The sequence below is a fragment of the Nyctereutes procyonoides genome, unplaced genomic scaffold, assembly GCF_905146905.1.
Source record: "Nyctereutes procyonoides isolate TBG_1078 unplaced genomic scaffold, NYPRO_anot_genome, whole genome shotgun sequence".
Taxonomy (NCBI): domain Eukaryota; kingdom Metazoa; phylum Chordata; class Mammalia; order Carnivora; family Canidae; genus Nyctereutes; species Nyctereutes procyonoides.
The window spans coordinates 27,581,750-27,588,502 of record NW_026575126.1 but is presented as its reverse complement, the minus strand read 5'-3'; the positions used below and the strand labels follow the sequence as shown (position 1 = coordinate 27,588,502).

The window sequence follows — 6,753 nt, the reverse complement described above, 5'->3', positions numbered from 1 at the left end:
TTAAAATAAAACTACCTCTCCCCATCAAAAAAAATAATAAAGAAAAACACCCACACCCCTGCAGCTAACCCTGACAACTACCTTCATTCACAGTGCTTTATACTTAAAACATGATGGGGGAAATGAATAAAAGCAGAGAGGGGCCGCTGCTTTTAAACGTTTCACAACAATCCAGATGGTACTTCTAGCCTCTGCTCATGCTTTACAACGGTGAATCAGGACAAGACATAGATTTGCTAATATGCATTTAATCACTAAAGGACTGAAGATGTCTGGGCTTTTATTCTGTAATGTTTCTAGGACTGTGTCCATTAAATACAAACAAAAAAGGAAGAAGTGTTAGCAGAACAGGAGAAGTGATGTACACTTGATGATCAGATCGATTTTAAATATTATTCATGGCATATAGCCTGGTCCAGGCTCTAGCTGTTTCTATGGCTTGGGCTTCGTTGGTCTTCCACTGCTCTGCTACATCATTTGCTAATGGATCATCTGGATTGAGAGCACTTAACAAAGCCTGTATCAATAGCAGAACTGTGCGGATCTATAGTACTGGGCACCACTTATCTTTCAAAATATCTAAACATATTCTTCCCCACTTGTCTACATTAGGATAATAAATTTTGGTCATGAAACGTACTTTAGGGGCTGCCATTGGGTATTCTTCTGGAAGGAATAGTTCAAGTTTAAAAGTCCCTCCCTCAAAGGGGGAATCCTGGGGGCCAGCAATGACCACATGAAAATAACGGGCATTGCTCTCATCTGGTTCTGCTTTAATGCCAGGAACTGGTTCTGCCAGCAAATACTGGGTTTCCTTGATAATCCTGTGGGGCAGCCCGGCTATCTTGTCAGATCCCGAGTTTGGCCTCTGGTCTCGACACTTGTAGAGTACTCTTTGGTTATTGATTCATTTCCTCCCAGAGATGATCTGTTTTTCTTTGTGTCTTTCATGTCTAATGTCATAAAAAGGACAGAATGCAGGCATAGACCTATAATCCTGCTGTTGGAGCCAGCCCCATAGACTGGTAAATTCACAGTTCTCATCAGACCAGCATCTGTTTAGACAAACTTTGCTGTACCTTGTAGATTGTTGCTGAAGGACATCACAGGAACCAAAGATGCAAAGTTGGTGGGCATGGGTTGAACACTTAAAAGCTGTTAGAACACTTGACACCTTTTTTTTTTTTTTAAGATTTTATTTATTTTTTCCTGAGAGACACAGAGAGAGAGGCAGAGACATAGGCAGAGGGAGAAGCAGGCTCCCTGCGAGAAGCCCAATGTGGGACTCAATTCCAGGACCCTGGGATCACACCCTAAGCAGAAGGCAGATGCTGAACCACTAAACCATTCAGGTGCCCCAGAGCACTTGCCACCTTAAGAAAACTCCCATGTTAGGATAAACTGATCATGGAATGGGTTAGTTTGACACTAGGTCACCTGCCAAACTCAAGAAAACTTCCTTGCAAGGAGGAATATTGCAAAACAACACATGACTCCGTGTCATCCCTCTAAGGTGTGAGTTTGGCTCAAGAGACCCAAGATTTAACTAAAGCTGTTAAAGTGCATATATTTTTCCTTTGGTCCTGTTCTGTGTCCTAAGAGCTTAGCTTTGTGACTAGTGAGAATATTCTCTTTGGTCTCTATCATTTGGCTGGTGCACTTACTGGGGTGCATCTTGGTGGCCAGTTGAATAGATTAGGGATCCGAGTTTCTTTCTCTCTCCAGTTGTGTCAATTCACAGGGGTGTTTGTCATGAGAGATTCCAGCCCATAGGAGTCTTTGTTGTCTCAATCTATGTGGTTTGTTAGTGCTGGAAAGTCCCATTCCAGAAATGCTTGCCCGGTGTCACAGGTTACAGGGTCTGTGACTAGAAGCGTCTCACGATTTCATGGGAGACTGGAGACACAATTTTCACCATGGCATCCTCGCTTGCTGTGCAACAAAGGCTTTTGCTTTCTTATACTAATTTTGGAAGTAAACTTTTGGATCATAGGAGTAAGATAGTCTGAGCCAGGCCTCACCCAGGACTCTGGGATCACCACCTGAGCTAAAGGCATTCACCCAACAGACTGAGCCCCCCAGATGCCCCTGATTCCCACTGTAGTTAAAAACTCCCTCATATACAAAAAAGAACGAATATAATTTAGAAAGGAAAACAGTTAATAACTTCATATTCAGGCTGTAATTCCAGTTATTTGGGGAATTAGAACACCTGTCTTTGCCTTATAAATTTCCACAAAACTAAAAATGCAACTCTAGAAACAAGTCAAAGCCCACCTATTTTACAATCTACAAACCTTACCTATTCCTCTCAAAATGTTTGTGGATGTTATAAAAGATCAAGATATTGGAAAAAATTGTCCTATACTTTAAAAAAAGATTTTACATTATTCCTCCGTCCCTTGAAATTATAAATCTTATCTTGTCTTTAAAATGTAAATATAGTCTATAATCTCCTGAAACTGAGGGAAAAAAACAGGAGGTGGGGGGGAAGACGCCTTTAAAAAAATACAAATTGCTAAAAGTTCTCTTGCATCCAGACTCTAGTACCTACAACAGACAGAAATGCTCTAAATGTCCATTTTGGAGAAAATGTAGGTACTTCATCTGTGCTTTATGATGTAAATTTTCTATCCTATTTTAGCTAGGGCCGAAGAGCCATTCTTTGAAACACAAATTTCAGGGAGAAGTATTTCATTATGGGGGGGGGCGGTCTTTGGAAATTGGAGCTTTAACATTCTCTCCACAAATATTAGTAAAACCAGTATAAGATTTTGTTGGATCTTGTTTGTGGATTTGTATGTGTGTCCAAACAGGTTGTACATGTGAAATATTTACTCTACATCTGGCATTGCTAAAATTAATTTGTAAAAGAGTTCTTCTTAATTGGTTTGAAGACAAGCACTTGTGAGAATTGGGTATTCTAAAACTCAGAAAGATAGAAATCAACCTAAATGTTTTTCAAGTTCTGGAGGAGGAGATCTGATTTTATATCAAGGGAAAATATTCAGTATTAATGCTAATTTAAGGTTGTTGGTTTAATTAAAATAGATATGTCTTTAGAGTTATCAGCATTGAATATAAAACTTTTATTCTGCTTATATTACTAAAAGTCAAATAAGTACATGTTAACTTTTGTTGCAAAATTTGTCAGAAAAAAATAATGATTGACTTTAATGCCTCATGAAGTTTTATGGGCAGTCTACACATAATTTTAAATTAAATAGACATTTAATAAGATAAAAGGGTTTGTAGGCAAACTTTTAAATAGTTTCCAAAACCTTTGGTAACCTGACACTTTAAAGTTTTGCTGACTTAAATGATGAGTAAAGTTACAGTCATTAAATATCTAGATCATTTTCAAATATGATAGAGCAATGAAACATTAGGTACTGAATACAGGTTTATCTACTTCTATTACAGAGTAACTAAAGCTGAATTAGTTTCTCTTAGTAAACATGTCTTATGCTTTATGAAAAGATCATACTATGAAAAAGCACATTCCTAGAAATTATTAAATATATTCATAAATTTGCCAATCCAAAGATTTCTGGTGTGGGAATTCATGATTGGTTATGTAGGGGCCACCCCCAAGGGCAGGCCACTCCAAGATGGGTCATATTGGCATGAAAGTTAATTTGATTTAAAAGCAATCAAAACCCAGGGACCTGGGTGGCTCGGCAGTTGGGTGGCTGCCTTCCCTCGGGTCATGATCCCAGGATTCAGGATTGAGTCCTGCATCTCCCTCTGCTTATGTCTCTGCCTTTTTCTGTGTCTCTCATGAATAAATAAATCTTTTTTTTAAAAAAGGCAGTAAAACCCCAGAAGATTCAGTTAAAGCTCTCTTGGTCCCCCTCAATTGCCTGCTTCTATTAGGAAGAGAGCTATTAACTGAGATTCCTCTTTACCTACGAAATTTACCTGCGTAACAGGGCAACTTTTGTTTTGTTTACATCTCTTCCCATCATCCTGGCTGTGGTCCTTACCCCTCTGCATCCTCAGACCCCTACCCCTCTCCTTAGTTCACATAAACTTCATATTGCTTCCCTCTTTGGACTTTTATGTCTGTCGTGGATTCTCTGTACATACAAAATTTAATTTTCTCCTGTTAATCTGTCTCATGTCAATTTGATTCTTAGTCTAGCTAGAAGGACCTTCTCCCTCCCTTCCTTCCCTACATAAAAACCCCTTGGTTTCACCCTATGAGTGGGACACAACTTGTGTTACTCCCTGTATCTGTGGTCCCTAAATTGCAATTCTTTGACTGAAAATAAACACTTGCCTCATTGTGGCTCTTTATGATGTAGATTTTGAATGTAGGTAAGGTTTGGTGGGGTGATGTTTGGAGATGTCTTTGGTACAAAATGGTGATTTTATTAAAGCACAGGGACAGTACCTGTGGACAGGAAGAGCCCCGGGCCTGTAAGGGCGGCGGGGGGAGGGGGGGGGAGAGGGGACTGATTATGTATGTGGGAGTTGAGGGTACGGAACTTGGGAGGTTTTCAAAAGAACTTTCAAATGCTAAAGAGGACCTACAAGATGCCAGAGGGCTTGCTTGTGTCAAGTTCTGTTGTTTTTCCGTCTAGAAAGACAGCATTAGGACAGTTGGGAGCTTCCTTCTGGAAGTTAGGTTATTGATAAGAATGATTTTTTTCTTGTAAACCACTAAGGCATCTGTAAACTAAGGAGACTCCTATCTTGCAGGACTGGGGTCTCTGTAAAATTAACCATTTGTTTTTCCCTTCCCTCAGTTTTAGGGCAGTTAGGAGTGCCTGAGGAATGTCATACATATCGGGGCGGGGTGTGGGGGTGTTGCAGAGTGTCAGCTCAGGCTTTGTCTGCAGCTTGCCTTCTGCTTCCTCAACATTTATTTTCAGGCTAATTAGTCGATGCAGGTTAAGTATTCCATTTTAGAGCCATTAGAAGAAAACTAGGCGAAGGTGGAGTCACAGAAGCTAAGAAAATAATATCAAGAAACTTGGAGTGACCAAGAGTATCCAGTGCCACAAGAAAATCAAGTAAGATGAGAGAAAATTATCTTCTGAGGTGGAGAAGGCTTACATTGTGACTAAAGCATGGTGTTGTTACTGAACTTAAATTTGTCTGTGTACTTGATGCCCAGTAAGCCAATGTCTGAGACACTGGCTTTAAAGCAATTCTTTGTTATCAGAAAGGCAGCCCAGCAAGAAGGCAGGAGATTATTCCCAAAGCTACCTTTCTGTGTTGAGCCTAGGGACAGCTAATATGTTTGGGGAAGGAAATGAATACATGAGAGGAGGATGAAGTGTTGCTTGAAATCTTTCAGGGAGGGTGCCTTGAAACAGTTTGGAGGTAATCATTCCTCCAGACAATGAGGTGACTTTGGGAACAGGTATGATCAGGTGTGTCAGATAATTTCAAGACAAATGTTACTGCTTGATCTCCATTAGGTTTCTACAACAATGGGTAAGCAGGGAGTTGGAGGGGAAAAGGCAAAGTTAATGATTAATAAGATGTGCATAAAACTGATTGAATAGGGAACAAAACAGAACGTGGAGTGAAGTTAATAATGCAACTAATACAACTATAGTTGTGCTTATACTTTGAAAACAGGTCCAGGAACCAAGCATCTTGCCTCACCTCCTGCTCACATTCTTCAGCTTGCTCTAGTGGCTCTTCTTGAAATTTCTACGTGTTTACTTTGTGCCTTCAGATACTTAAAGTTCACCTGCAGCTGGATATTTCGATCTGTTGACTAACTGCAGTGTTTGTAAGGATGACTCCTCTGATTCTCCAACAGGTCACCCATTCTAAAGCAAAGCTGGTCTGCTGATAAGCCCAATCCTCTCACTCAGAGGTATGAGATAATAGAAAATATGCACAGATCTTCCTTGACTTACTGTTACTGACCTATCATAGCTACTAACTCAGGAAACAAATAGCGAAGCCCTGGCATGCTGCACTCAGTCCCAGGGAATTGCCAGGGGGCTGGATAAATAAAAACCATAGTTCCTGGCTGGGTTTGCTAACACTGTTGCTGAAAAAATTTGAACGAACTAACTGGTCACAAAAGAAGCCCATCACTCAAGAGATTGGGGTTTGGAAAAGAGAAAGGGAAAAATTTTATCAGGTGCTGGCAGCTGGTGGAGGTGGTAGTAGGCTCAAGCCTTAACAGACTTCTTTGCCCGCAAAGTGGACACTGTGAGTTTTATAGGGAGAGGTTCAGGAGACACATGCTAAAGAGCAGGCAGGGAGCCTGTGATCATAGGTGGGGGTTGAGATTTGTTCAGTATGTGATCATGGGCAGGGAAGGGGTTGTGGTGTTCTAGGCATTCTGTTGCTATCAGGGTTTTTCTGGCTTGGTGATTGGAATGTTCCAGTCATTGCAAAACATCCTCAGTAATGCCTCAAGAAAAGTGCCATAAGGAAGAAAAATAATGAGTTTCAGTTAGAGTATGAATCTTGTCTATTTCTTTCTTTCTTTTTTTTTTTAAAGGTAACCCTTTTGGTTTATCTTTTTTTTAAGATTTTATTTATTCACGACACACACACACACACACACACACACACACACACAGAGAGAGAGGCAGAGACACAAGCAGAGGGAGAAGCAGGCTCCATGCAGGGAGCCTGATGTGGGACTTGATCCCGGGTCTCCAGAATCATATCCTGGGCTGAAGGCCGTGCTAAACCACTGAGCCACCAGGGCTGCCAGAATCTTGTCTATTTCTGATTTTAACTTTTGGGGTCTACAGCTGAGCAAGATGGTTTGCT

The 6,753-nt window shown here is 40.6% G+C and overlaps 1 pseudogene; it reads right to left on the bottom strand.

Annotated features, from left to right (window-relative positions):
- Window positions 1-385: 385 nt before the first annotated feature.
- On the bottom strand, window positions 386-1,137 carry LOC129519800 (ubiquitin-conjugating enzyme E2 N-like; annotated as a pseudogene).
- Window positions 1,138-6,753: the final 5,616 nt, after the last annotated feature.